We start from the raw sequence: 12,130 nt of genomic DNA, 5'->3' as shown, positions 1-12,130 counted from the left end.
TTGGCCTGCAGGAGATGAAATGAAATAAAAATGCAAGTAGAATTCTTCACGCATTGAAAACCAAACTCCTTCCAATATTCGAGCCAGCTGTTTTCAAGCTTGCAGTTAGAGCCCCTTTCAGAAAGAAGGGCAGGTAATTTTTATTTTATAACGCAGGGGACGGGTTTGCTGCTGTGTGCACAGCGCCATCACGTGGCCATCGCAACAGCCAAGTCTTCGACAGTCAAATTAAAAAACAACATCTATTAGATTATTAATAGGAATGTCCTCTCCTGTCTAGGATGTAGTCATCATGGCGTGGACTAGAACTGCTCAACTTAGGTAAAAACCTAGACGCCTTACCCGACAGACCAAGAAAAGGGCAATTTATTTATTTGTTTCTTCAAAAAGTAAATAAGTAGTCTCCTAGAGTAATATATATGCATATAAAATATGCACACACAATATGCACACGCAGAATTTCACCGGAACAGAACAAGAAAGCCAGTAGCATCTGTTGTTATATATTATTTTTCTATTATGTCTGAGAACTAACTGTGAAGAATTACAGCCATAATTTAAAAACACACAAATTATTAAACATTATCTCCCATATGCCTACATGCCTTCGCAGTGGCCACCTGGTATACAGGGGTCTCTACAAAAAGAAAACCCAGGCAGGAAATACTGAGATTAATGTATTAATACAATCTTGAGACTATTGGGGAAAGAAACAAAGACAGATGAAACTAGCGCTGGTCTGACACTACCACTAAATGCCAGCTTTTTAAGATAATGATTTAAATCCTCTACAACCTCTTAGGATATATAAAATGGATCACTGTATTAGTATCTACATCCAGTATCTCTATATAGCTGCCAGTGCTACAGCAGGATCTCTGCACCTATTGGACTGCACTTGCCCTCTTATTATGAGTATCTTGTACTGTCTGATTAGCTGTGTTTTGCAGATGTGCGCTTGAATGATGAAAGACATATTACATTTTCTCTGCTAGCATCTCCAAATAAAGCTGTTTTACTGCACCTGTCAACCGTTACAGCCTCCACATGCTGTGTTCTCTTAACAGTGGCCTAGGTTAATAAAGCAAACCTTAGTTATATTTACCTCTGTAATGTTATCCAAAAAATTCAAATAGAACGTTTTCGGCATTAACCTTTGAGAAGTTGCTTCTCTTACAAATGAGTAGCTTTTCGCCTTCTGCTGTCAAATGCAAGCAGACAGAACTGATGCCAAGCTAATTTCAAAACTCTCTAGATTGCAGTCTCTTCCACTGTTGCTCTGTAAGCAGAGGCAGACACAGGCACCGTTACTGAGTTTTGATGTGTGTTTTTGCCTAGCTTTTCATCTCCTCACCAAACAGCAAGGCATCTTCTGTCTCCCATTGCGTAACACACAGCAAATCACCAGATTAAGCTCCCTTGAAGAGATTTTCTTATCTCCTAGATTATAATTCAAACTCTGAATCTTGAAATGGGCAAAGCAGCACCAACTCTAACCCTCTTTATAGTGGAGGTTTAAAAAAAAAAAGCAGAGCTGCTGCCGGGTCTATCCACACGGTCAGATTTTCTCCTTTCTGAGTGTCTATCTCAATAAATAACATGGTCCTCCTTTCCAAATAGGGTCGGTACAGCATTTAAGGTTTTAAAAAAGAGAAACTTATCCGGAATTCTGGAAACAATTTCCCCTTTGCTGAAGCACTTTGCAGGCAATGCAGTTCTGCGCAGTGTTATTCAGGATGGTGTAGGCGTTGAAAGCCAATGTGACAATAAGTGTCTAAATTAGGAATTCCACCCATGAAAAAAGATTAATTTTATAATCTGGAAAGCAAAAAGGGGACTTATTTGCTTTTCTGTTTGAAAAGGAAAAAAGCCTCTGACTTTTCCCATCCTATGTAATATTTGCACTAGAAAAATAAAGACGTCTGCAGTGCTAGGCTGTTTTCTATGAAGAAATGTAATCAAATAGCCCTCATTTTAGTTGTGCGTTTGTTCATGCAAGGCTGCTGAAACACAACATTGTCTTAATCTCTCTCTCCCTGTGTGCACTAGACACACACACGCACACACACCCGAATTGAGTGTGCCAGCAGCATTTCGTTTAGTTTGCAGTATTGCTAAATACAAGAGTGAATCTGCTCACTGAAAGGATTAGGCACTCAGATTAAAAAGATCTTTCTTCTCCATGGAGGAGGGAGTTAAAGAACAGCCACAGAGGCTTAAGGTTGCCCATTTGGGAAGGGGGAGAACCCTCTTCTGCTGAAAAGCAAACGGGCGTTTAGTTTGGATATTCCCCAAACTGATTTTCTAGGTGACACTGTAGTTTAGCCGAACATAGACGGCGCCATCACTCCACTTATTTTTTCCCCCAACAGAAGACCCACTGACTTCTCTTATTTTAACTTCCTATTAACCTAACATCCCCCCCCCCTTCCAAAATTACCCCAATCGTGCACAAACCTCAGGTTTTCTCGGTCTCGCTGGAAATTACTCTCAGGGAAGCAGACCTGTCGCAAAACGGACTTCTCTAACTTTTAAACTGCAGCGCTGAAGTAAATGCGGAGATCATTTTGTATGTGCTGTCTCTCTCTCTATCCTTCAGCAACAGCCTGTCCCCCTCCTCCGCCGCCTCCTCCCCGGAATCCCAAGCTAAAAGCTCTCCAGTCGTAATCCCTGGAAATGGGAAATGGAAATGCCCCGGGCACCCTTACCTTCCACTCCGAAAGCTGTCAGGCTATTTCTCTAAAACACTAGCACCACAGGCACACGTCCCAACAACAGTGATGGAGAGATTCCCCTTCTGTCGGAAGCACCGTTTCCCATTTTCCCCGGCTCAGGTTCAAAACCAAGATTAAAAAAAGCAGCAGAAGATAAAAAACGCAGCGAGAAAACCCCCGCACGCCACACACACACCCCACCGAGGAAAAAAAGCAGCTTTGGCTCCGGATCCACCAAATCCAAACACATGAAGGGAAAGAAAAGAAAAAAAAAACCACCTCAAACCAGCGAGACTGCAGGGGAAAAAAAATGGAAGTGGCTGAGCAAGCGAAGGTTTTTTTGGTTTTTGGTTGTTTTTTTTTTTTTTTTTACTTGAAACAAAGTCTCAGCACAGCAGCCCGATGAGCGGCGATGCCAGGCAGGCGACGGTCTGAGAGGAGGACTAAGGCGCTAGTGCAGATTTGTTGGTGGGTTTTGTTGTTGTTGTTATTACTAATAGACTTATTCCTCTTTCCTCCCTCCTCCTCCCCCCTCAGGCACTAATGGCCGGACAGCGGCGGGGGGGTCCTTGGCTGCCGATGTCGGGAAGCGGTGTGAACGCCGGGCGCGCAGGGAGTACGGAGGGAGCGAGAGCGCGTCTCTGCCGCTGCGTGTGTGTGTGTGTGTGTGTGCGCGCACGTGTGCGTGTGCGCGCGTGTGTGTGTGTGTGAGAGCCAGCCAGCCAGCCAGCGAGCCAGCCTCGGTGGGTGCCGGTGTGTGAGTGCGCGCGTGTGCGCGCCCCGTGCGCGCCCCCCTGCGCGCCCCTCCGCCGCCCGCTGGGCGCGGGGGGTGGCTGCGCGCCCCGCTCTCCCCGGGCGCCGTGCGCGCCGCTGCGCCGGGCCCGCCGCGCGGTGGCTGTGCGCGCCCCTGCGCCCTGCTCCGCGCGTGTGCGAGGCGCTCCTCCCGGCCACGGCAGCAGGGCCCGCGGTGCTTTTCGCACGTCACGGCTGCTCGGCACCGAGCACGTCCCAGAAACGCTGTTTTCTGCGTCCGGGAGGTTTTTCTGGCCTCGGTTCCCAGCGCCGGGGCCGGCTGCGCCCCGGCGCAAGAGAGACTCGCGGGCGGGGAGCGAGGGAAACGGGGACGGCGGGGCGGGGCGGGGGGGAAGCCCGCACTTGATCTCCTTCCTCTTGTTCTTTCTTCTAAAGCGTCACCCCCTCCCTGTCGCAGCCCCAAGAGCTGTCAGCTCGGCACCGCGATGCAGATTAACTGATTCAGGGCTCCGAGGATAAACCCTTTCAAACTGCCGCCTGCCTTTGACTGGAAACAATAGCAATTTTCTCAGCGAGGCTGCAATTAACGCCGTATTTGTTCCCTGCCAGAGATAAGGCTGTGCCCGGATCGTGGCTGCATTCATTCCCCCGGCTGCCGCCGTCCGGCCGCTCTGCACGGCAAGTGCCGCGGGGCCCACCACGGTGAGGGATGGGGAGCTGGTGGGTGCAGCGGGGCTCCCCGGAGCGGGGTGCCCGGAGCGGGGTGCCCAGTGCTCGGTACCCGGCGCGGGAGACGAGCTGCCCCCGCCCGGGGGCTCCCGCTGCCGGCTCTCGCCGCCGCGTTGGGAGCGGAGTTTGCGAGGCGACGGCGGCTGAAGTAGCGCCGTTAGGGGCGGGTGGGGCCCGAAAGACGGGGGAGTTTCGCGGAAGGAGCCTCGCCGCAAGGAAGGCACCCCCCCGGCCCCCCCCCCCCCCCGTTTTTGTTTTTGTTTTTATTTTTTATTTTGGTACAGCACGGTAGGGTTGGATAGGCATTTTCTCCTTCCCCTCCGGCTGTGTCTCTCCTGCTCCCCAGGGCGGGTTAGGTTGTCCTCTGGCCTTTCCCGCTGGCGTGAGAGATCGGGGCAGTCTACGCGACAGCAGATATCCGGCGTGAAAATTAGGAGATGACATTTTAATAAATACTGCTGTCAGTCACCAGCTCGCAGCCTGGCTGCTGTGCGCTCCCACGACTGCCATTCAGCAAGGAGAACAAAGCCTCGCCGAGGCTGTGTGGTCCGGCTCCCTGTTACAGCCCCTCTGCGCTTTCAAAGTTCACGTGAAACATAACTGCATGATTTTGAACGCGCCCTCCCACCCACCCCGATGAAACGACAGTTTAAACTTCTGGATAACGTCCAAACCAATCAGTCCTTAAAGCAAACAGTTTTCTCCCCTACACCCCCGCCCTAGCCCCCAGAAAGGTTTGAATTCCTGTAATACAGAGCTTTTATGATTACAATTACATGCTGCACAAATTCTGATCAGAGGTATTACTGGTCACAAACCACTTCTGACCAAAGTAAATGAAAGCACAGTTATAGATTTTTACTGTATTTTCCATAGGTACAAGCTGTAAACCACATCCCTGCTAGCTTTTACAAACATAAATACTTTATGCCCCTGTTGTCAAAATAAAACAAAAAATCTCCACCCAAACCAAGGAAAATGTGAGAGATGTGCATGATCTACACCCAGCAAATACAATGCAACGAAAACTGAACCATTACCAGCTTAGAGAGAATCATATTCTCTCACATGTGGTGACACTCCATATTATCTGTGGGTGATCATCATGTTGCTTGAAATACTTCAAGGGAAGTTTGGTTCATTGACAGGTTGATACAAGCAGAACAAATCAAAGGTGTACATACAATGCAGCATTTAAATACCTTTTTCACCCCCTTTATATTAAATTAAGAACTTGAGGGTAAGTCACAGAAAAAAACATCCTGAATGAACTCTTTCGCCTGTTTCTTATGGCATTGGCAAGTTGTAGCTCCTTTAATTGTGAGTGGAAATGAAAACTAATAAATACATAATGTATGGTAAACCATTGTCTTTAGCAGTCTCCTAGGTATCTCAACCTGGTGATTAACTTCCACTTTTCAATTTTGTGAAGACATGGCAATCCTGGAGAGGAATCTGGGAGGGAAGATTCCTTGGCCTCTTATCTACAAACTGAAGGAAAGGATGGAAGTTGCACAAGTCATACTTAGGTTAATTATGGGAGCTGAAGAACAGAGGGATGGGATGGGATGGCAGCACAGAGCACTCCACAGATTTCTTCTCAAGATTTGTTGCAATAAGACTTGAACGATGCAGGTTTGGATTACTAGAACTAACGCTAAAATAAGCTTTACCATTTGTAAGTACACAAATATCCATGATACACTTGTAGATGCCTTTCTACCTGAACTGAGGCCAACTTCAGAAATAATTTGTTTGCCAGGTGTCATGCATTTTAGATAACAAAACCCTGGAATTTTGATAGTCTAGAAGTGAGAGTCAGGACATGTTTAAGTCTACAAAATATAAATAAATAGAAATATAACAGTATATTTGTTTAAATTGGGCATGCAGATCATTTGTGTTGGGAATGGTGCTATTTTGTATGTGCATTCAACGCTAAACTACAGTCTGAAGGACAGATGTAAAATGGACGTGTACACAACATTCAGAAATATTGAGTAGATCCAACTTGTTTGAGTACGTCTGTTAAAACCTAGGAATAAGGTATTAATACAATCCCACACTGTTTCATGGGAGGGCTGTCAGAACTGCATGGCACATGTGGTGCCATCTGTACTACAAAGAAAGTATCAAGGCACTGAAAGAAGTGTTATGTTGCTCAGTAGTAGTGTGGTAGGGATAGGCACAACATAATGAATGCTAAATTTGTAGTGCTGCTTTCTAGACTCGATGCAATTGTTTCAGCAACATTGGGCTTGATCCAAACTAGGAAAGAGGGAGGAGAGTAGTGTTTTTAAGTAATTTCTGTATTAGTGAGAAAAATGAGGCTTACCCAATTTAATATGTTGGATGGAATAAATTAAAGGGTTTGTTTAGTTGCCTTTTTTTTTTTTCTCCCTTCCAATCTACAGTAGCACTTTCAGATCTTTGGTATCTTGGTCACAGCAGCTAGATGGTTTCAGTCCAGGTTTTAGTGAACACAGCACAAAATTCAACACCGTTGTAATTGGAATTATAATTATAATTCATTGACATTTTTGGTGGAAATTTTAAAAGGGAGGCCACAGTTTAAAGCAAGTGGCTTTGGAGAATGGACTGTTCTCTCACTCAATCACCTGTCACCCTTAGGGGGACTCTTTTCAAGTCAAGGTCACTCTTGCAGCCCTCAGTGTCACTCTTTTGAGCAAATAAAAGATGGTCTGTCTCCAACACTGAAGGCATGCATTTAAAAAAATCATAAAAAGGTTTTTCAGCAAAGACTTTCATGCTTAATTCTTTGTTATTATCATCATGTTTAACTGACTACAGAGTTACAGACATTTAGATGTGTCATCTTATTATGCACAATAATGGAAACCGTGGTTATAGAGCCAACCTACAGGTAAGAGTCAAGTGGTATTTTGACGGAGCCTCTTAGCTTACAAAGAAGTGGCACTGGTCTGTTCCCCAGATCCAACTTTACTCAGACTTGCGAGACCCTTCAAAATCCCCTTTGGCAAGCATGGATTTTCTAGTCTGCATCACAGATTCTGCTGAATAACACCAAATTTCTATAAGAACAATCTTTCCTTGCTATAAGTAACGGAAAATTTTAACTCCAAAGCTGGTGTGACCATCTCAAGCGAAATGTTATTTAATTTAGTCTGAAACAAAGAAATAAAATGGAAGATGCTGGCCATATTACAGCTATTATAAAATTAAATAAATACCTAAATATGAAAAGAAGAAAAATCTTTTGTTGCTCTAACAAGTTAAGAGTGAGTGTAAACTGGAAATAATTTCATAGACTTCTATACGTTTTCTGGTCCAGTATGTTAAAAACCATTAAGAAATGTTGCATTTCTCTACTGAGTTCAGATTCTAAGTGAATTTCACCAGTAGTAATTTTCTCTCTGTCATCAAGAGGAAATATTCATTTAATAAATAATAGGTTATATTCTGCCTTGTCAATTTTAAATATATTTTGAAAGATTATATTTGAATTTTATTAGAGAAGTGATTTGTATTTTCATAAATAGTTAATTAATAATGCAGCACCAGTAGATGGTGCTCAAGAATATATAGCATAACTGAGGGGTGAGGTGATTAAAAATTTCTGTTTTAAAATTAAAAAATTTCAGGGAAAGTGTTGGTTTTCTTTTGAGAAGTTGATTTTTCATCAGAAAACAATGTCTCCTTCCAAATTTCAAGCAAACCTTTGGTTGGTTTTCAAGTTGAAAAGGTCAGTGATTTGCTTGCTTGCTTGTTTGTTTTCATTCTTTGTATGGCTTCTTCAGTGAAGAGTTTTACAAAAACTTTTAAATTCTGCTATTGAGTTTAAATATTTTGATGTTGTTATTCAGTCACAATTATTGGGCTAGAAACAGTGACATTCATGCAATAGATGATACTAGGAGCATAGGCAAAAGGGGTCTGAAGCACATCTGAGGCTTGTGCAGCATCCTACCTCAGACAGTGGCCCTTGAATACTCCTGAGGAAGGTGCAGAAAACCCACAATAGGAATATTTTTGACAATTTGGCTTCATAAAATCTGAGGTAGTCTCCAGTATTTAGAGATCTATTTAAGTCTCCAAATAAGTTTCAGTTCCCCTGCAATACTTATTTAGCTAGTTTGACTCCATACACTCTTGTTGTCCACATAAGCATCTAGTTCTTTTCAATCTTACATTTTTTCTGGCTCAGCATTATCAAATAACAAGTCCCACAGCATAAATGTATACTATGTGAAAACTGATGTGTATGACTTCTGTTAAATTTGCTGCCTTTTGATTTAATTGTCTGTCACCATATTCTTGTGTTAAGGCAGGGAGAAATGAGATTCTGGCTTACTACTAGCAATTATTTCACATATTTTTATCATGCCTCTTTTAAATTTCCTTTTAAAGATTATTGCAGTTATTCCAATCTATTTCCACAAAACCCTGCTTTTTTAAGGACCGTCTATCACTCTTGTCACTTTTCTCTCAAACACCCTTTAGTTTTCTGATATCTTTCTGAGATGTAGAAACCAGTACCACACACAGTAGTTCAGATCAGACTGCAGCACTGATGTGTGTAACATTGTTTATCATCTCAGTCCTGTTCTTGATTCATTTTAATATCTTGCTTCTTTCTTCTGATAGCTGCTACACTGAACAGAGGTCTTCAGTTAACTGTCTATGTCTCTTCTTTTTATAAGTCTCCTGTGACAAACTTTGTCAAGCCCTTTAGGAAGTTTAAATAAATCATATCAATTGGTTCTCCTTTGACCACTATGGTATTTTACTGATGTGTTGAAAACATTCTAACAGATGAGTGAGGCATCATCTTCCTTTGTACAGATCTATCATCTCATGGTCTTCTGAGTGTTTTATTTTCTTATTTTTAATTTGCCAGGTACAGATGTAAGATTTATGAGTCTTTGATTCCCTGAATCGTCCTAAAGCCTTTTTATAATATATGTGAAACATTTGCTACTCTCTAACCTTCCAGTACAGGAGTTGTTTTTCAATTAGAGATTGCATAGCTCAACTACTTCTTGTTCAGGATTTTCGGTCCTGGTGGCTTCCTGCTTTTTAAATGATTGATTTGTTCCAGCACCTCTTCATCTGATAGTACCTCATTTTTATTACCCAAGAGTAGATATCTCCCTAACATCCTCTATTGTGAAGACTGTTGCAAATAAATCTTCTATCTTCCTAGCAACGTCCTTCTCTTCCTTAATTGCTGTCTTTATTTTCTGAAGTTCCCAGCAGACATAGTGACTCTCATAAGCTTCTTGCTTTTGATATATTTAAGGAGTTTCTTTTAATTTGTTTTTATATTTTTAACTGTTTGGTTTTCAGCAGTTACCTTTGCTATCCAGTTTTCCTTGTTACCTCTTTACTATTATAGCTTGCAATTGTTTTCCTCATTTCATGAATGCTGCCTTTGCCAATTTTGACAGTTCCCTGCTTAGCTTAAGCAGTGTCTCAAATCCCTTCATTTCACTCCACTGGTTTGCAGCTTACCTTCCTTGTTTACCTCCTCCCCTCCCCCATATGTGCATCTATCAATGGAAATATTCTTGGTTTTGGGAGTAACATGAATGCCACATCTTAGGATCCCGCTGCCTTAATTTTGATACTAGGGTTGGTTTTTTTGACTTTTTTCTTTTCCATTTTATTGAATACTTCTGTCCAAAGGTTAGTGTCATGACATTTTTTTTTATATCTTATCTCTTGCTAGATGCATTTAACCTCATTATTTTAGGATTACTTTACATATTAGTTTCGGTATTCTTAATCCTTGACTTCTTTCTGCTGATTGTGATTGTGCTATTGTGCTTGAAGTCTAAAGGTATGTCTAAACTGTGCTTGAATATGGGTCTACAGCTTATCAAGCTGAGCTGGTTGATTTAAAGCTATCTTATGTCCTCCAAGGTGACAGTCATTTCTCAGAATAGTCTTCTCTCAATTATGTGCTGTTTCAAGAAAATAACTTCCTATTGTTCTGAGAAATTATATCTTTAAGCTTTGCCATTTACAGATTTGATTTTTTTCTAATTGGGGTCTAAGATCTATGATTATCCTGTTTCATTGCATTTTCTTGCTTTTTTCCTTTTTGATGGTCCACACTTAATATCCTAGTTGTGACCTGCATTCTTTGGCACATGCCTTCCTGTGCCCTGGGCTTCCATTCTCAAGTACGGCCCTCTTCACTTAGAAGGTTTTTTCACACTGGAATTTATTGAATCTTTTACGTACAGAGCAAAATTCCTTGCAGGACTGGTTTATTCTGTTATTCTGGGATAATTTACAACAAAGCACTGTAGGGTTTTTAGAATTTATTTATTAAAGTATTTATCCAGTAATTTTCCTATACTACCACACTTCCATTGTGACAATAACATAAAGCCTTCTTCTGTTGGAAAGCCTTCTATTTCACCTATTTTGCTTTTAAGTTGTAATTTCACATAAATATTTGCAGTTCTTTATTTTGACCAGATGTCATTCTATGGCATCTTTCCTGAATTTGTGCTTCTTCAGTTGCATTTTTCATGGATACTCAAGAATTATTTGTGTTACCAGTAACATTTGTAGATGACTCGGCATTCTTTGGCTCTTGTTTATTATGTGATCAGAACATTTTTTCTAGTCTTTCAATCCATGAAATCTATATTTTCAGTACTTTTTATCTTGCATATATAATGGTTGTAATTTGAAAACAAACTTGTCACTAGTTCATGGTTGCACATACTCTGGTGGTGAGATTCTAACTAGTTGTACTGTTGTATGACTGTAAAGCTAGGAAGAACTCATTCCAGTCCCTACATGTGGGCTATATCATAAGCTTTACCAAATTAATTGGAGAATATTTATGCAAAGATCAAAATAAAAACAAGGCCACTGTTTTCATGTTAATTATCTAAATGCACTGCAATCCTCTTTATACTGGGAGGAGGACAAATATTTTAAATATGCCCTTTCATCTCTGATGTTATTAATCTACTCTAGAATATTGCCTAGTCATTAATCAAATTGAATTGTGATAAATACAAAAACCCTGTGTTGTTTTGGCTCGCTTTACTGAAAAGAAAGAAATTCAGAGTTAATGCTGAATCCATCTTTAATGTCCTTCATTTTGCTTTTGTAGTCTGGAGAAGAGTGATTTTATGTACTTTGTGTGTCGAGATCACTAATCACAAAGGGCAGTGTGAAAAGATGGTGTCTTTTGTTGAGTTTTTCCTTGCATTAGTGAAAATGAAGGACTGATAATCCTGTCTACAGCTTAGCTTTCTGCTGTTAGTAAGAGTTTCGTGTTTAAAATGAACAAAATATGCTGCTTGTTCCCTGCCAAGTTCAGCTGTGATCTCTGTTTTAAGATGTTGATCAACGTACCAGTACAAATCTTAGTGGTAGATTTGGGTTCAAATTCCTTTTTCAAGAGTGTGAAACATGCAGTTTTCCCTGCTCATAACTTGTTAAGCCAGCATTTGGTTAGGGCTGACAAGGGTATCCTCAATTTTTGTTATTCCTCTTAGGCCTCATTCAGGGAGACTCAGTCTACAATGTCTGTTCAGCATGAAATACAGAAAGAATTTTCTAAACTAGGACCAGAATCCAGGTGACTCTCTATTCCCTTATGTCTGGTTCTAGTGAGTGGAAGTACAAAGAGTATCGTGCACCATTCCTGCCATCACTGCCGTTGACAAAGTATGGCCTGCCCGTTTCCTTAAAATAGTTTCCATGAACCTGATTTGAGGAGGGGATTATCCTGAGCATCAGGAAGTGGTAGTTTGAAATGAATTTTTGGGAGGTTTCAGGCAGATCCTTTGTAGCAATATCCCTGGTTATCTGGGGCTTTAAGTTTCCCCTTGCTAAGCATGCTGACTTTCTGAGGCACATAACTCTTCCCAAGAACTTTACTATAAGGAAAACCTTCATCCTAGCTCAGACTTCCGAATTCTGTG

This window comes from Mycteria americana, chromosome 3 (assembly GCF_035582795.1).
Source record: "Mycteria americana isolate JAX WOST 10 ecotype Jacksonville Zoo and Gardens chromosome 3, USCA_MyAme_1.0, whole genome shotgun sequence".
NCBI classification, from domain to species: Eukaryota; Metazoa; Chordata; class Aves; order Ciconiiformes; family Ciconiidae; genus Mycteria; species Mycteria americana.
The sequence above is the reverse complement of the archived record's forward strand: the minus strand, read 5'-3'. Positions refer to the sequence as shown.